Below are 19,506 nucleotides of genomic sequence, written 5' to 3' on the forward strand. Positions count from 1 at the left end.
GACGGACACCGATTGGTGCATCAAAGCGATGAGCAAGCATATCGGTATTTGGGACTGCAAAAGGTCTCTGGTTGCAAATTGCAGGCGGCCAGCTGGCTGCTTCCGTTTCCGCTTTCGCCCAGGCTGGTGGGTTCAATTTGCGGTTCCATTACTAACAGCACATTGGCACATGCTCAGCCAAGGCGCCTGCCCACCCCCGCATCCCTGGGCTGTCAGTTTGAGACCAGTTGCCACCGACATTGGCCACGGCCCGATCCCCCAGCCGTGTGATCCCCCGCTCCCTGACTGGTCAGAGCCCAGCCACCAGGCGACCAGGTTCGACTCACGTTCCATCAGCCCACGACTCGGATAGGGGCTATCTGGACGTTCTTTTCCACCCAGTATGGCAATTTCGGGGCCCAAGCGATAAACTCGAACATGACGCATTACGTATCCTCCCACTCCTAACACACGCACACTGAGAAAATAAGTGGAAGCTTAAGCAAATCGCTCTTAAATTATACAACGAGGTTAATTTTGTTCATGTATTTATTATAATTATCATAGAGCTCTTAAAACTTTTCTTAACCATAATACTTATTAAACTTTGGAAGTTTTTTGAAAACAGCTTAGAACTGGTTGGGAATTATAGCACTACCAAAACTGTTAACTTTGGAAAAATTATAAAACTATATTTTTATTTATTTGCACAAAACTTAAAAAGTATTCTCATAAAAAATAAAATTATATAACTACTACAAATATAACTACATGGTATCTTTTTTAGATTTGGATAATATAAATATTGAAAAATTCTTAAAGTTGTAATTATCATTGATGATATGTTTAATGCTTCATATCATTAAGATACAATAATTTCCAGTGTATGCACGAGTTGTGTTTGTTATTTTTCTGCAAGTGCACGGGTGAGAGGCTGTCTACGTGCCGAGTATAGAGTCTGCAAGCTGCCACGCCCCCTACTCCGCCCACACACACATGAGCTGTTAGCAAAAACTATCTGCGTCGCAGAAAAAGTTTCCTTTTTCCCCACGTTCCCAGGATGCGGTTGTGGCTGCAAGCTGAAATGTGAATCGCTGGCTCCAAGGCCCCCGATATCCTGGCCCCCCTGACGCCCTTAACCCCCGACTGCCCACAGCCAATCGAGGCGAGATGGGCTGCCTGTCGGTGTATGCCAAATCGTCTCGAGCATTTAAATTCGACATTAATTGGATTAAGTCTGTAGTTTGTTTACTCAAGCGCAGCTCCCATGCTCATCGCACCAATCGCACTCATGTGCAATAATGCCCCCACGTCGGCAAAGTTGAATACCCGTCACATGATTTCTAATTTATTTATTTTGCATAAGTGCAGACAAGCTTATTAAATTACAAATTAAATCACCAGCCCAGTCTGTCAGGCCAATATGCACGTACGATGTTTATCATTTGACATTTGTTTGGACGCTTCTGCGGTAGACAGTGGAAATAATTGAAAAGCAAGCAGGCCTCAATGAGATGTCAATTAAATTTAATTCTGAGCCTGATAAATTCTGATTAATGGCCAGGTCGATAAGGCATTCTCGGTGGACCAATATTGCATTTGCCGTTTAAGCTAAGCTGCCCTGTCTTGGATTTCTAAATTTATTTTTGCCATCTCCTGCGAAAGTCAATATGGACATTAATGTGGATGAAAGGATGGAGCTTGCTTGTATTTATCCAGGAATATTTACAACTGAAAGCAGGGCAAATATTGTAATATCTTTCAGATAGTTAAGAGTTATATGTGTTGATTTTTGATTTAAGGTTAACTTTAAATATATTTTAATATATTGTAATTTAATTTAAATAAAAACAACCACTTCTTAATTATTTTAACTTAGTATCAATGCTTAAAAAAAAATTCATATAAAATTGGAAAAGTAAAATAGCATTGGTAACTCGTATTGTTTTGTGGGTCCACCCCAAATCATGGCAGGAAAACTGGAAAAATCAAATCATAGCTCGCCCGGTAATTCTCATTTGCACATTGGCCTCGGATCAGACAGACTGCCGAAAATCATTGGATTTTGCAACGAATTCTGCTCAGGCTGACTGCTCAAAATGGGAAAACAAGCAAACAACTTTTATATTGTTGCGTAAATTAGCTTGCCAGATAGAAATAGAGGAGCAGCCGGTGGCACATGTGTGCCAGCCACAAAGATTTTTGGCCCTAATTCAGGCCAAAACCACAGGGGCAATAGAGGGAGGGGCCTGTAACGAGAACGAGAACGAGAACATGAACTCTCAATCCGACTGCCAACAAGTTTATAACTTTTTTTCGGCACGCTCGGCTGCCGAATTGATTCGATTAAAACGTCAACAGTGGCAGGCGGCTGAAGCCAAGGAAAAACAATTCGCCAAGGGGCCCCATGTGTGTGGGCCAACTCCCCCGCACAAACACACATGTGTGTGTGTGTATTGGCCCTGTCATATCCATCTCGATCTGGCTGCCTGCAAAGTTGTCACACCAAATTCGGCTTTACTTTTATTTTGTCATCTTTCGGCTCGTGCCTGTTGTCTCTGCCTTGATGGCGGACGCCCCATCCTTTCGCATTTCGCCCGGGGCTGGGATTCAGGGCTCCACGGGCAGGGGTCAGGGGTCAGGGACAAAGGCCTTAGCCTGTCATGTCGTTTGATCTTTTATTGTGTTTGTTTTACGAGGCGCAGTAAATCCCTTTTAAATTGCAAATTCTTTATGCTCTCATTTTCGGCTCACACATAAACACCCCACCGAAAAAAAATCGAGAAAAAATACCCACTCATATGCAGAAGGTCGGCTTGACTTGTATTCGTTTTCGCTTTCGCATTTATTTGTGAATTTCATCCGCCATTTTATGATTATTATTTTTGTAGCTCAGCCTTCGCCCTGTAAGTGAAAGCGAATGTGCCACGTCGCCGACGGCGTTGTCACTTGGATATTTCGCACCTACCTCGCCCTCACTTTGCTGGCCATTCGCCAGCTACCCCGGTGAGTGATAAAAATTTATTGGATCGAAAACAATAAATATTTGATTTGATTCATTTCGTCGGCTCCCGGGCCATGATTCACAGTTCGATTGATTTTGTGGCGTGTGTCCATTCGGCTAATTGAAATACAAAACTGTTTATGTCCTCTAAACTTTGCAGGGCCGTAAGGACGGAAATTCTTAAAAAAAAGAAGGCTGCTTGCGTGCTGCTCTGGGCTCAAAGTGTAATTAACTTTGAAGCCAGCCCTCATTTGCAGCCCATCAAGGAGATGAAGCAGCGAATTAGAGGTGCGGAATAGGAAATCCCACAGAAACAAAAAAGAAAAGAAACAAAGACGCGGCGGCGGCCGAAAGGGCCACAATCCCCAGCATTTCAACGCCTATTACAACTGCAAATGAACCCATAAACCCATTTAAGCAATGCCCGGAACACGAAAACTTTTCCACCCAGAATTCGCTGAGCCAGGGGGATCGGAGGGCAACGCATTGCTGAAAGGGGGGGCGTAGGTTCGTCCAGCCTTTCTGATTATTGCTCAACACTTGAAAAGTTTTTGGGCGGCGGCTTACTGCCAGCCAGAAGTTTACTTACACCCCCAGCAAGGCCGGCACTTTGAATAAGAGATAAAACTGTTACGTGCCTCGTGTCCGCCTGAATGGGGGAATACTTCTGTTATCGCACTGGAAAGATGTTTCGAGCCCTGCGTGTTTACCTTGGACATTGCTTTCGTTTCAGCACTTTTTCCTCGCTATCCTATGTTGGGTGTATCCCATTCCCTAACATGTTTGTGACAGGTGGGGAGGGTCCCTACGACTTCAGAATCTTCTTGTGGATTTTTGGAACAATACTAAGATCTTAGGTTCATTTAAAATTTATTTTTTAAATTTGTACCTCTTTTTTAGTATTTTATGAGGTGTTTTTCATTATAAATTTCATTCAAAGATTGATTTTTATATAGCTCTATATTTAATTAACAACTTTAAGTCCTTCTCAGCTCCATGTTTTTATAAAGCTCTATATAAATTTTAAAATCCGCTCTGTGAAATGCTTGAATATTTTTTATTAACATATTGTATGTTTCTTTTATTAAGATAAATATCTCTTTCCTTTCTTTATCTTATAAGGATAGTCTGAAGAAAGAATATCCATAAATAGGCAAATCCTTCAGCTCCCTGGCAAATAACCATGTCCTAGACATACCATATTCCTATTACCCCGTCTCCAGTATTAGGTTGAATAAAGTGCTGAAAGACAGAGCTGCGGAAAATGCCCTTTGTGCGCTAAGCATATGCAATGGAAATGCCGGATCTGGAAAATGGAGCCGGGATAAACTACGAGCTGAACGGGCAGCGTCACTCAAGTTACGACAAAGGCTGCAGATAGCCCTTGCCCGATTTCCATTCGCATACCTTTTGCCCGGCCTGGCGCCCACTCTTTGTGCCACATCATCAACAAATCGTCAATAACACTTGACACTCGTTGCCGATTTTCGACCCTTTCGGCCCCGGCCATGGCGAACTCTTTTAAGAAATTACTTTATTCGGTCCCCCCGATAAACACCGAACCCTAGGAAAGAACAAGACGCGGTTTAGAGGCCATTCTGCCCGCTCTGCCCATCCCCTTGCCATCTGCCATCGAGTCATTGGATCCGTTGTCAAAGGCAGTCAGGCGCGGCAGACAAGCCACAAGGCAACATAAAAAAAAGTAAAAGGAAAAGTTCCGGAACCTGACCTAACCACCGAATCCATGGCGATGGGACAAGGAGCAGGGGGCGCTGGAAGGCAGAGGCCATCAACGTTTTGACCTTGATGAATTCTTCCTGGCCCGCCTGATAAGAGCTTCTGACCCAGCCGCAAAATCAACGAGAAATGAATAAGAACAGGGGTGAAATGTTTAACATAGGCTAAGGAATTTGTAATACCCTTAGGTATAGTTTAGTTAGGACATTTAAAAATCTACGTCAAATAAATGCGTTGTATCAGAAAATGTTAAAACATATCTCTAACGATTCCTTAAAAGTTTAATTATATTAGAAACATTATCGTTAAAACTATATTTTTAAAAGAAATTTTATAATGCACAATTAAATTTTAGTTTTCATTTCCAAGAATATCTTGAAGCTCTAGAGCACGTCTTTTTCATGAACAAACTATAGACATCTTTAAAAAGAAGGTCAGGTGCGCCGAACTTCAAGTATTTCCAAGAACCTTCATTTTATCTTTGCAGAAAATAAAAAAAAAAAACATCTTGACAGTGTACCTTTAAAAAAATGAATACGAAATAAGCAAACTGATGAAGGAAACTTTTACTTTAATTATTTGTCTCCTTTTGTTGCGCTTGAATTTTTTGTTGATTTTACTTTTTTTCGCTCCGGCTGTCCTTGTGTTTGTCTTGCTGATTCCGCTGGATGTTTAGCTTCCTGTTCCTGCTGCTGTTACTGTCCTGTCGCTTTCAGCATTTCCATTCCCCTTCCCAAAATACAAAGAAACAACAAAGGAAAACACTCGCGTTTAGTTTCGTCTGATTGCGAGCTGAAGGAGATGCAACATGTTTGAAATTCCAAGAGCGTTGCTCACGTCCTTTTTCACTTTTATTAGTGTATATCTGCTGGTGTCCTTGTTTTGGGCCCTGTGAATGTGTGGGTGAATGTCTGGTGGCCAAATTGAATGACTTGCTTGGCTGGGCCCAAATCGAGGTTATATCTTCGCAACTCTATGTCTCCGACGATCCTGTCGCCCAGTCCCCGCGCAACGGTTCCATTTCATGTTAATATGTCCTGCCCCTCGTCTCGATAGTGACACTCGCATCCGTGAAATGCAAATGTATGCGTGCCTCGTGAACATTATGAATAATTCCGGTTAAGATTCCTTCTCTGCCTTTTGCCATTTTTTCCCCACTCAGCCCCACTCGCATTGTGCTCCTTTTGTGGCGCTCCACCTGAGCATAAGTAGTTGCTGTTCCTTGTTAAGCGACTTGTTTTGCTCCGGCCGCTGCCATAGCTACTGCTCATTCCATTCCCATTTTCGTTCTCGTTCAAGTTCCCGTTCTCGCAGCCATTGTAGTTCATTCCCGATGCCATTCTCCTCCGCAGTCGTCAGCTGTGACATTTATTATGCAAACCGGAAAGCAAAGCGGCAGACAAGCAGCTTGGGCCATCGGTAATTACACTAGGCGCAACGATTCCCAAACTGCCTGTTTATTTTTAAATTTATTTAAGCAACGTATTTAATTTGAACTATTAAATAATAATAAAATTGTTACTTTTTCCCTTATTTTTTTGATTTTTCTATACCTTATTTATTTATCTTTTTGAGAAGGACAAAAACTGTCTATAGTTTGTAAGCATCTACAACTTCTGACATTTTCTGACATTTCATAGTTTTCTAGTATTCTATATTTATCAACGAATTTATATCAAAATGAGTTCAATAATCGCTTTTCAAAAGTCCTTTTTTATCTGTTTTTCAAAATTTGAATATCATAACTAATGTATAGCATACTCAAAATCAATACTTCTTTGTGACATGTCATACCTTTCACAACTCTTAAAATAAAATCAAATACTGTGCCTAAACCGTCTTTGTTTTTTCCCAGTGCTTCCAAGTTGGCAAGGAAGCTCGGGCTTCAACTCAGCAATACATTTGCGGTTAAACACCAGGCCGGGGGCGATGATAAAGCCAACTACCTCAGACCGGGACTAAAAACGAGGCGGCGGGCCGGAATGGATACAATCCGATCCGATCCAATCCGGCTCCTCGAGCGTTTCTCATTACTTCCGCTACATTTGCCGGGTTTTGAATTTTGATTAACGCCATGTGATAAAAAGGTCTTTGAAGCTCCAATTTAATTTGGGTAAACGCCATGTTGCCCTCTCTGTTTTCCCCCAAAGCGGCCGACACGTTTTCAGCTTGGAATGAAGATGCGGCACGAAATGATTGTTGACTCTGGCTATATCTCGGCTGCCTGTGCTTTTGGCCCAATTCGAAGGCGTCAAATTGATGGCCTGCCATTAAATCGCGCGCACACACGCACGCCAGCTGGGAAATGGAAAACCACAGACTTGTCACCTTTATGCGGTTTGCCTGGGGTCAGGGTCATTCCAGGGGGTGGTCTGTGGTGAGAGGTCATTCCGTAATAGGCTGATGCCTGAGCGGCTCAAAAACTATGCATCCTGATTAATCGATCAACATCAGCACAAGCATCAAAAATAATTCGCTTTCTCTCCATTGTGAGCCAGCGGGATTGTGAATTATTTCCATCAAACGCCGCTCAATTATACTAAGTGACACCAGAGGGTCGCCGGCAAAGCGAGCTCTGCCATTAATAATAATAGACTACGCCCATGCCGCCCCACGGGCCCCTCCTGCCCATGGGCCCCACCCAATTAGCTCGACTCCAAAGCGGCGAGGGGTGTGTGTGTGTGTGTGCGGCAAATGTCACTGGGATAATTGAAAATTAATTATGTTGACATATTTGGAAAGTGATTGCTGAGATGGCGACTCGTTGATGATGACCGCGCCATATAATTTCCAGCGGCGAGACCGGCCCCCTCGGACAGTTGCAGACAGCCAGTGAATGGCCACAGGCCTGTGGCAAATTAGCCAGCCCAACTGCCTAGGTCCCCCGCCAGCCAGAGCCATCAGAACCCATCTAAACTCCACTCCATTCGGGCTTAATAGATGCCTGTCAGGTGGCCATTCATTTGGTGACGACGCGACGAGCTTTGTCCCTGAATCCGGGCTCCTGAATACCCGGGGTCCCGTGAATGGTCGTTATACATTTTTGCTCTTTATTTCCCCGGCGCACGGCACAAAGTATTTGGCTTTAATTGATGGCACCGGGCGAGGACTTTAAGCCTGCCCTTCGCCACTTCACCTAATTCCAGCTTAACCCTTCGTTGGTCAAGGGGTAATTACTAGCTTTACTAGTTATTAATATGTGACTATTCCAAAATTATTTATAAAACTAATGGATTTTGGCAGTAATTTCGAAAAATGTATTCATTTAATTGCATTAATTTCAATTAACACGAACGAATAAAAAAGCTACAATTATCAGTAGCGTATAGAATGTATTCCAAATGCATTTCAAAGGATTATTATTACACACAGGGATTAAATACACCAATTTGCTTGCCCAAATTCAAGTTTACATTCAAAGTCAGCCTGAACTCTCAGCTCTTTAACAATTACTGGCTTACATTCCCGAATTTTTATGTTTTAATTTAACAATTAGAGGCTTACATCTGCGAATTTTAAGGTATTAATTAGCTCAAAGATGCCAATTAGAGCGTTGTAATTGATGCCAATGTCTAAAATCAAAATAATTATGTTTGCTCAAAAACCCAAGCAACCCGAGTTGAATGCAGATTGAGGCTCGATTTACACTGAAATAGGCATTAGGCATTGTGTTACACGAGTAAATGAAATATATTCGGTTATTTTTATACGCATTTCGTAATGTAATAATCGTGTTTAACGATGCGTCGAGGGTTAAAGCCATTGGGGCGAAGGGATGCAGCATGCACGGTGCACAAGTTAAATGGCATCAGGACCAGAAGACGGAAGGAAGCGGGCCAAATGCTCCGGCCGCTCATTATGCGTCTCTACTTCCGTGTGGTCCCTGTGTGAGTGTGTGGGTGGCCCCTGTCTGTGTGCGAGTGAGCAAACATAAAGACGGAAATGCAAACCAACTGGCAACAGCAAGAGAAACAACGAACCGGGCTGGAATAAACACAAAAAAGAACAGAGCAGGAGCGAAATAATAATTTCTAAAGAGCAGAAGTTAGGTTTGCATAAATAACGACAGTTTTGTGCCCGTTTTGTTTGCATACTAAATGCATTTTCTGCTTTCAAACGCACACACAAACACACACTCGGCACACATACAACCACATGGTGGCTCCTTGGGGATTCCCAGATTAAAGTGTTGCCTACTTCTCAGCGCCAAGTGGTCAGCAGTCCGGCTTAAGGGAGTTTTTCAACAACTGCCACCGAAGTACCATTCAAAAATTAAACAAAATTATTTAAATTATACAAATTGCCAGGCAAAGTTGGCCCGTTTCTGCTGGCAGAGCTATTAATAGCTGGCCTATCATAAGACCTGGCGTGCGCCTGTCCCACAGACAAACAACTAATAAAGCCCTGTGAACACAGTGTGGCATGCCAAAAGCGCTCTCAATGTGGCATTTCCTCGCAGAAAACAAACGCATTTCGCGACTAACGTGCGAATGTCACGCAAACGTTGTCCTATTCCAGTGCAGCCGGCCGTCCTGGAAAGCAAAAAAAAACCCCACGGATCCTCGGTCCTTCGTCCTTCCAGGCACCACCCACAAGGCCGCTGCGGATACGGATACGGAGCCGGAACCATGACGCTATCAAGCGGAAGTGGCACATGCAGCCGACCGCGCATTGCTTACTCACTCAATCGCGAATGTGAAATACCAAAATTCTCGTGAAAATTCCAAAAAATACGAAAACGAAAAGTGGAGAACCGAATTGAAAGCCATCGATGCGTGGATCGACAATTAAGGGGGAGCCGTCTTTAAAGTTATGTGGGGGATGCCGGCAGCAATTAGTAGTGCCGATTATAAGACACCCCTGGGCAAATACTCATATTTAACAATCGCTTACCAGCGCCCAAGCAGCCGCTGCAATTATCGACTCCAACTTTTCGCATTCGACCGTGGTAACCTTTCAGTACAGTAATTATTATGTGGGTTAAAAGCCCCTTTCCCTCCAGAGGCGTGCTGTGTGCGCTTCGAGAGCCAGGCAGACACGAACACGTCGCCGAACACTGACACCCACGGGCACTGAGCGAAAAGTATTCAAAATTTAAGGATTTCTTACAAAATAAATAAATTCTCGTAAGCAATTGAAAGCAATATAAAATATAATTATTTAAAATAAGTTTTTGGAATGCCTTTTAATCTTTTAAAAATTCTTAAGTGATTAAAATATTTCAAAATAATAAAAATATTGTCCTGGTCATTATTAGTATGCTTATACTTTATAAAAAATTTTCTCTTTAGACCTTTTTATTTTCGAGCAAAAAAAACATTTACTGCTCATTTTCCCTTACCAAAATCTTTAAATAATTATATATCTATTTTATATTTTTGTTAGCAGTAATTTTAGTATAACAACTTATAGAGCTTTAATAAAGAAAGTAATCTTCTACAAGAAATGCAAGAGAAATGTAGGTATTGAAATTCAATGTGATCTTGAACATCTTTAAATATTTAAATTATACTTTTGAATTAACAGCTTGAGACTTCATAGGAAATTAAATGAAAAAGCACCACTTGACCTCCATTTCTCAAATGCCCCTAGAAGACAAATATTTTCCCCCAGTGTGAGCACGCTTCCCTTGCTGACACACTGCCTTGTTTTTAAAGTGTTATTTCAGTGGGCGAGGGCCGCCACTTGGGAGGCACTGAACCAAGCTGTTGCCCGTGCTGTTGGGAAAGTCAGTCGCCAGTCTGTCGGTTTGTCAGTTTTTCAGTTTGCCATTCAGCCAGGCAGTCAATCGGTGAGTCTGTCCTTTAGTCAGGCACTATCTGACGTCATCGGCAGATTGCGTGGCCGATTCAATAAAAGGGTTAAGTGTCTTTTGCTTTTTATGTTCACTTTTCATTAGTGAATGAAAATCAATAAGTGTATGTGAGTCCGGCCACCGAGGCTTTGTCTTAATTGAACCGAGCTAAGGCCGAGATGCCTTTGAGATGGCTTTTCCAAAGCCGTTTCATCTCATCTCTGCTGGGCACACGGTGGCACACACAAAAGTGTTTACATTGTTGCCGGTTCGGGCTGGCAAATCATTTTTCGGCCAGCCCGGGGCAAATAAACTTGACAAACATTTCAATCAAAAGTGGAAAACCAAAAGCCCAATCCCCAGGCTCAGTAAAAAGGCCCAAAATGAGATTGGGAGTGGGTTTGCGAGGGGGATTTAAAGCAACATTAATATTTACCTAACCGCAATGTCGGCAGCAGTAGCAACAGCAGCAGGTGCACAATTAAAATACATTTTCACGCACAAAAACATTAATTAGTTGTATTTTCTTTTTAGAGCCAGTCGGGGGGAAAAACAAACGGAAAACCGCAAGGCAAACAGGAAGCGAGGAAGCTCTCAGTTTATCAGTTGGCGGGAAAGTGCAGCCAAATAGCCATGTCCAAGTGCCACGCCCCCAAAAAAAGGGGGAGGAAAACCAAGTGAAGAGGGGGCGGAGGGGGTGGCGGCAAACATTTGCGCATTTCTTTCGCGACTGCGTTTCCACCCGACTTTCTTTCGGGAATGAAAGGGACTTGAGGGAATTTCAGCGCGCATAATGTGCCGCATTGCGGTTTTTCCTCAGCGCTGGCTGGCAAGAGTTGCTTGCTCAACGCCGCAGGACACACACCGCACCAATACAAGGACTCAAATACGGAGGCACCACCTCCTTTTCGCCGTCCTTGTGTGAAGCCAAAGAGTCGCGCATGTTGAGCTGAATTTTGAGCATAAACGGCATAAAATATGTGAGCAATAAAACAGGCGATTGAAATGCTCAAGTCAAAAACTTTTGCGAAAATGCCTTTAAGCGCCATCGGCTGCAGCACTGGTGGGCGGGAAGAAGCGTGCATGTGTGTGGCTGGGAGCTTGATTTATACACCACTCCCGCACCACCCACATCCTGCCCACATATGTATGCCACAGTTTTCAGCCAACCACCACCACCCCCTGCAATGTGTGGGTATCTTCTAAGCCGGTGAATGAGCGCCATTGAATCCGAGCTGGCAGCCCGGCTGCCTATGAATTGCCTGTTTTAGGCCGGGCTTCATACTACTCTCCTCTTTGTGTCCATACACAGAGCAAGAAAAACAGGTATCTCATGGGCATAGGTAATATTTCTGGGAATTATAATCAGCTTAAAGTGATTGGAGTCAGACAAGCAGGTTTTTCTTGCCAAAAAAAGTTTGTCCTATTTATTAACTGAAAAATGATGGGGAAATGGATAACACATATCATAAAATGATTGGATTTCATATTTGGACTCAAAATCAAATGTTTCTGATATATCCTTTTTTCAAATCAAGTATACGCCTAGTTAAACAGCACGTATAGAGGTTCTTCAAATCAAGTATACGACTAGTTAAACATCATGGATAATAAAAGTAGAGGTTCTTCGATGAAAAACAATATAAAAATAAAAGAACACATTTAAGAGCTTTTTACATTACTAATAAATATAAAACTCTTTTCCATTTTTTCACAACAAGCCACTTATTAAAGACTAACCATCAACTATCAAATTATTTAACTCATCTGCTCGTTATAAGTTTGCATACATGTATTTATTGTAACTCCATATTCATGATCATTCCTCGCAGTGCAGGCTTAGCTTTCGCATTCAGTTTACCCACTTTTCAATGGCTGCCAACAAACAAGCTCCGATGTTTGGGCTTGTGTGCGAGTGCGGCTTAGGTAAAAGTGTTTGAATTTAGAGAATTAGATGACTTTCTGAGGCCGTGCTGCCAAGATTTCCCTTTCAAGTTATGCCTGTATTTGTCTGTCCGTCCGATTTTTGGCAAACAAAATGCCAGGTCCACTCACCGCACACAATTCACGCAGAGAACCTATGAAAGCCCAGACCTTGGGGCCCCTGTACCATCCATTTGGCTTTCTTTGGTTCGGTTCGGTTGCCTGCCCCCAAAAAATTACTCGTATTTTCGGTGTTGTATTTTTAGTACAACCAACCGGGCTAACAATAATAGCAACGCCAGTAAACCAAACTCAACCCGCTGCCGGCACGTTGCTATCTCTTTATAAATTCGCTCGCATTTTTGATGAGCGCCGAAGAGTGTGCTGCTATTTTGGACGTTACCCACAGGCAAATGTCTGTAATCTAATTTTAAAAACCAAATTACATATATAAAATGAGGAACATTTTCCGGAAAATTGTTTGATTGCTGGTTGCAAGAGCATGAAGGATAAGAATTTATGATGAGTTTGACATGCTGCTGGGTTTTTCAGACGCTTTCGATGCAACATTGCAATGTTGTTCAAGGATAATAATGAAGAGGTAGAACAGTTTTGATATAAAAGGCATTTTTTATTTTAAGCGTAAAAATCGTATTATTTTCCACTACTAAATTTGTTGCCTTGAAAATATTATTGTGTACTTTAAATTACTTCAAAGTCTAGCATATTTTCATTCTATAAGCTTGCATCTTTTATATCTCAAAGTTTGTACAAGTTCATCAGAAGCAAATAAACCACTTTCTTTCAACAAATCAGCAAATCCTCTTATATTTTTAGATACCGCAGTTCAAAAATGCTTCTCTACGTAAAGTGAACTGGTTAACTAACCGATTTACTTGCAATTAAAATGGGAAAATTGAATGAAGGGTATATCCAAACTCTTAATCTACAGATTTTAAGCCATTTCCTCAACTGTGCAAGCAAGGTGAGATTTTTCAGGGCACTGACAGTACATTTTCCGTAGTTCCTTCAACCTCTTCCCTTCGTTTTAAAGTTGTGATGATTACCAGAAATTAACGCGTTGGCTGGCTCTTTGGCAGCCTCGTAAAGGGCCAAAGTGGAATCGTAAAAGAGGAGCGTAAAAGCGCCAGCTCATCAACTTACTTGGAATTAATCAGCGACATTGGACACAGCGCAGCTGAATGCATTTTTCATTGGTTCGCTTATGCTCGTAAAGGACTCTATCGGGCGTTCTATCGCTATCTGGATCGTTGGGGTCCTGGCGGTCCTGGAGGTCGTGGAGGTCCTGCGTGGAGCCTTTGAGAGCGGGCACATCGTTAACGGCTTAATTGCTCGCCCATTTACACACTGTTGACGTCATGGAGGGCGCCAAATCCCAGCTTCCCGCTGCGAGGCAAAAACCCCGTGTATTTTTTTCCCAGGACCTTTGTGTTGTGTTTGCGCCTTTATGTTGCAGCTAATCCGCCGTGCGATGGAATCCTAGGCCCCCTTCAACTTTGGCTTACGGCCGGAGCATGCGTGCCTTCATTTATGCATATAAATCCGGCGTGAAGCCGCCACACAGTTGCTTTTCCTTATCGCCTAAGCACTTGATCCGCTGAGGGGCATAAAGACATTACATGACAAAGCGATTTTGCGCCACCGATGTGCGTGTCTTGAGACGGGGAACACTCGCGTGATTCGCTATATCCATTCAATTAAATTGCATCCTTCTGCACAGTCGATTTAATTAAAGATTTATTTTGCCACCGGCTTTTTGTTGTTTTCAACGCTTCACTTGCTTCTCTCTCTCGGAATTTTAAATCAACTCAACGGCCCGGGGCTATGCTTTAAACTCTGTTGCTTTTAATCATTCTTAGCACTTTAAATATTTTGATATGCATTTAAATATTTGTTTAATCTAATAGCATTTAAAGAAAATCAGACTAACATTGATATGTATCGTTAAAGTTATGGTTTTTATGAAATTTCTTTTTTACATTGGCGTTTTTTCCTTCATTGGTTATTAATTGGTTTTATAGTTTTAAATTGTTTGCTTCACAGTTCACCTGAAAAAGGAAAGAAAAAATATAATTGACATTTTTTATTCAAACATAGACAATTATATGTGGTCGACAATGATTATAGCGATTTCCCACAAGTGACAGCCCAATTAAACACATGCAAGGCCACTCGGCGCCACCAAAGGACCTTCAATTGGCCCACCACTATCTGGATGGCCTCACCTGCCGCCAGATTCCCTGGCGAGCAGCTGGAAAAAAGGAAAAGAAACCAGGATGAAACCAGGACTCGCAGTGGGATGGAGGTGGACGAGGAGGAGGAGGCTACACTCCAGCTTTTTACACGTTGGGCTGTAATTACATCACAGCAGAGATTTTTCTTTGCGCCACAGGCACACACAAACACTCACTCGCACACACTCGCCGGCACACATATGGGATATAATTAGAGCATAATTACAGCTCGACTAATACTCGAGTATCAGGCAAAAAGCAGCAGAAAGAAAAATTAGCAGGCTGCCAAGGAGGGGGCGCTCCAGCCGGTCATCTATTAAGTATAATCAACGCCACGGCAAGCGGAAATAGACAGATTTCCGGCTATTAAACGCCCAACAAAGCGGCAAAGACTCTCACGGTCGGCTTTCAGCTGATGGCACTGCGAGAAAAACCACGGTTTTTAACAAGAGTTTAAATCTAAGAAGTAGACTAGTGTGCAAGAAACATTTTTGCCTTCTATCCCAAATTCAAAGCATACTATAAATAATGTATTATTAGAAGATTTAATTAGTTAATTGCTAATACCATTTATTTGATACTGAAATACCAAAATAAATTTAAAATATCTCTTCTCATTTACAACTTTTTATTTAAAGTGGCAAATCAAATATATTTTTTTAATTGGTAAAAATAAGTGTTAGTTTTGAAAAGGGTTTTTTATTACAAGATTTCTAAATAAAAGTGTTGAAGTCTTATCTTGCCCTAAAAATCTATTTTCTCTTTGTAATCTATTCTATTACTAAATCTACTCTTAAAAGTTTTCAAAGCGGAAAATCAAATATACTTCTGAATTACTTAAACAAGTGTTTATTTTGAGTATGGTTTTTAGTTAATAGATTTCTGGATAAAGTTATTAAACCCTATCTTGCTCCAAAAATCTATTTTCCCTTATTTTAGTGTAAGCCTTCAGAGAATCCTGGCCGAATATCTGCGGCGCAAATTGAAAAAAAGAAAATGTTAATTAGCTCTAATTTGCTTGCAACGTTACTTGGGATGTGGGGGAGCAGGGGTCCTCTGACATTGACACACACACACAGCCGGCGACTCACCCCGCACACACACTTACACACACAGCAGGTGTTGCTTTAATGATGTAATGCCCCCCTTCGGGAGGCTTGCCCCACACCGGGATATGGCATAAACCGGTGAGCTCATTTATTAACATAAACAGTTCATTTGTATTAAACTGACAGTCGCAACATGAGAGCCCGGTTGATAGTGGGTCGATCAAAGGCGTGTCATTGCCCACCCCTACCTCCAGAAAGTGTTATTCGGGAGGGGGTTGATTCGCAGTAGGGGTAGTTACATGAATGCAAAACATAAACTTCGATTAGCGGCAGCAAATAGCTAATGGCCGCCATCAAATGGCAGGAGGCCCATGCCATTCGCAACTGAAAGTGCTCTTTTGTGCGGGTCGCTATCAGGTTTCTTGTTAGCCAAACGGTTCGCACACTTCGCGGCACAAGGAGTCCATTGTTCCACTCGATGGCTGCCACTCGCAACAATTTCGCCATCGTTTTCGTTACATTCATTTTGCCCCGAAATATATGTGTATTTCTTTTTTATATTTGCGCGCTCGAGCACGCGATATGGCAATTGATAAAACACCGGGTATTCGATATTTCCCGTCACTGCCAAGGCAGCCCAGTCATCGTTAAGACATTCTATACACACCGAATGGTATTTGCCTTGTTTCACATTTTATTATTATGTGCAGTGTGTGCATGTCTCCCTGGGCGAAATCATTAATATTGTCATGTTATTTGCATTTTACTAATTTTGAGCAAGAAGAACTGTGATTTATTGCGATTTGCTGGGGCTAGTACCGAAGTAATGGCCTACATTTACGGCTGGCAGGCAGTAGGATCCAGCGATAAAAGTTGCTTTTCCTGAGATAGAAAATTTTGTATTGTACGATATCTCCTCTGTAGTTTCTTTAATTCCCAGCAAAAAGTCTGTCAGAAAGATCAATAACATTATCTATCTAGGTGACTGTCCGAATATACACAAGGCCCTGAACACGTTGTCGTGTTTAGGAGTATGATGCATGACCCTTGTATAAATCATGCGGCTTTTGCAGCGTCCTAATGGAGTTTGGCTTTAGTTTTTTGCCTGATTTTCCTGACACAAAAACGTGTATCGGAGCAGCATCGCAAAATGGCCCGCGGCTCGATTTCGACATGGTTTCATTGTTATGGCACAGAGGATGCCACGAAAGGATAAGGCCAAAGACTGAGGGCTACTACAACTACTGCTGCTGCTGCTGCCACTGCCACTGCCTCTGCTGCAAAAGAGTCGTAAATTGTGATAAAATTCACCGAAATTTAATTACGGATAGGACCCCCCCGCCCAGGGGCGGTAGGCGCAACTGCATTTCGATTCGGAAACATGTCAGTTGCAAAGGTAATTTATTGTGGCGCACACACAGAGTTTCTGTGGCAACTCAAAACCCATCCGGATATCACTTACATGGCCAGCGGTGCGGCGATGGCGATGGCAATGGCGACGGTGACACGTTCCGCGGCTATAGGATGCAATATCTGCGAGTCGAGTTCCCGGCCCTCGGTGTGCATATAGATAATATAGCAGTGGCGCAACTAAACCGACATTTTTGGCTGCCAGCTCAACGGACTGCGACGCGAACGCGGAATACGGATGCGAAACGAGTTACGCGGGTTACGGGTAATGGCGAAAAACGCGTTACGATGGACAGGGATTTTTTTCGGGGACCGAACGAGTTGGAGGTGTCAGTAGTGTTTAGCCCGTGGCACGTTGCAAATTCACAAACTAGCCGTTGCCGCTGCCGTTGCCGCTGCAGTTGCATTTGCGGCTTTGCCACAAGTTCAAACGGCGTGGAAGGGGTCAGAGTGGGTGGTGACCCCGCTAGTGCTCATAGTGCCACACTCACATTCACTCACTATCACTCCTTTTTTTTTTGGTACTGTGCCCTTTCGAGCTTTAACCTTTCCGGCGACCCTCGAAGGATCGCACGATGTATGATTATCCTGGCTGAGTTATCCCCGCGATGGACTGGCTATGGGAATTGTGACCGCGCGCTGCGTGTTCATTGCTCGACTGCGGCAAACTGACAGGCGAGGAAAGCCCGCCGCTTTTCCATTTTCCGTTCGCCTAGGTCGTGTCCGTCGCTGCCGAAGCCCAAAAAGCCGAGCTCTTGGCCGGATAAAAGCGGGCCAGAAGAGCTAAGAGAGGAGTTGGGCGGCTTTAAGGGAGCATGTTGCCCCTCTCTCTTAGCTTCAAAGCAAACTTAAAGTCGGTTTAGGGCCCTTGGGAATGGCCCTATTTCGGCTTGGGCCGGCGCTTCAAATTCAATTTGGCCACTCTCACATTGGCTGCTGCAATTTCGGGCCCTCGAAGGCCCCCCGAAAATACACCCCCCCGTAAGCCCCACCCACACACAAACACCTCCGCCGAGCTCCGCACATGCAAAGTGCGGGAAAAACGGGCAAACAATTGGGTCAATTGGTCATGGCTGTCAAGGTCTTAAACTTTCGTATTTATGGCATGCCATGCATTGTAATTTTTACTTTAATTTGTTAACTCGAAAAGGCGCGGGCGAGTGGGTGAACGGCGTTCCGATACTGCATGGCCCTGTGCTGATGGCATCTCGATGCCAGAGGTGGTGTTTGGGAAAAGTGAGGGGCGGATCGGGTTGGCGCTGGGGCTTACCAAGTGGCTGCGTGCGTTGCATGTGCAGCAATTTCCGCCGTAGTCGCGTGCTTCCGTTGGACAGTCCGGTTGGACTTGGCCGGAATGCGGCGCTCGGGGCCGCCGGACAGCACTTAAGTATCTGTTGCCGACAAAGTGACACCCTCCAGATAATATCCGCAACTTGCGGCCGACATCCGCGTCACACACTCACGTTCATAACGCACGTGGCCCACCTGAATAGCGGCGTTGATAATGACTACTTGCAGCGCCAACTCTTATGTGGGGCAAACCAAAAAGAGGGGAGGCAGTTGAACCTCTTACATATCCGGGAACTACCTTCTGGTAATTTATTACGAAAATATATTTACCAACAGTATTGTTTTCAGTACTTATCTTTTAAATAGGTTTCTTGTTGTAAAACCTTTTGGTTAATATAAATACTGAATTAAATGACAAATTTTTGATTTTATTAAAATTTTGTCTATATACATTTTTTTTTTTGTTTTTTAACATATTTAATTTAGGTATTACTTGTTTTTAGAAGCTATTAGAGTAATGAGTTACGAATTATTAAGAGCAGTGAGCGACTATCAATGTTTACTTCTTAAGTGCAAACGGTTAACCATTAACCTAGCCTGTTATTTTTTTTTGTTTTTTGATTACGGATTACAGGATTTAAAAACTGAGTTTTTCGTTCATATTATTGGTGAGTTTTGAATATTTAGCCAATAATCGTTGATGATATTTTAAGGTAAGCTTTATATAAAAAAATAGTTAACAAAAAAATATAATAAACAAAGTAGAACTCAATCTAAAATATAACATTGATCATAGGTAGTTGTTTTTTTTTTGCATATATTCCACATATCGTGCTTTGCAAATTTCCAATGTTCAGCCCTCTGATAGCCTGGCTGTGAGGAATCAAAATCCCCCGACATATATCAACCTGAATCATAAATTCTGCTTACATATATCCCGCCTGTCGAATCAATAATTATGTGGGATGTGTCTCTCACAGTTGGGTCGTGTTTTTATGGCCAACTCCTGGTGCTAAATGTTATTTATTAGCAAACTTTTGCGGCTTTTCTTCTTTTTTTTGCGTC

General features: G+C 42.8%; 1 protein-coding gene across 2 annotated transcripts in view; it reads right to left on the reverse strand.

Moving 5' to 3' along the window:
• Positions 1 to 17,800, reverse strand: part of LOC108031641 (uncharacterized) — a 116,486-nt gene extending 98,686 nt beyond the window's left edge. For both annotated transcript variants that reach the window (XM_050888403.1, XM_050888402.1), the window contains exons 1-2: positions 17,204 to 17,800; positions 13,602 to 14,506 (exon numbers count right to left, since the gene is read on the reverse strand). The gene's annotated coding sequence lies outside the window, so the exon portion shown is untranslated. The remainder of the gene's footprint in view (positions 1 to 13,601; positions 14,507 to 17,203) is intronic.
• Positions 17,801 to 19,506: the final 1,706 nt, after the last annotated feature.

This window comes from Drosophila biarmipes, chromosome 3R (assembly GCF_025231255.1).
Source record: "Drosophila biarmipes strain raj3 chromosome 3R, RU_DBia_V1.1, whole genome shotgun sequence".
Lineage (NCBI taxonomy): Eukaryota > Metazoa > Arthropoda > Insecta > Diptera > Drosophilidae > Drosophila > Drosophila biarmipes.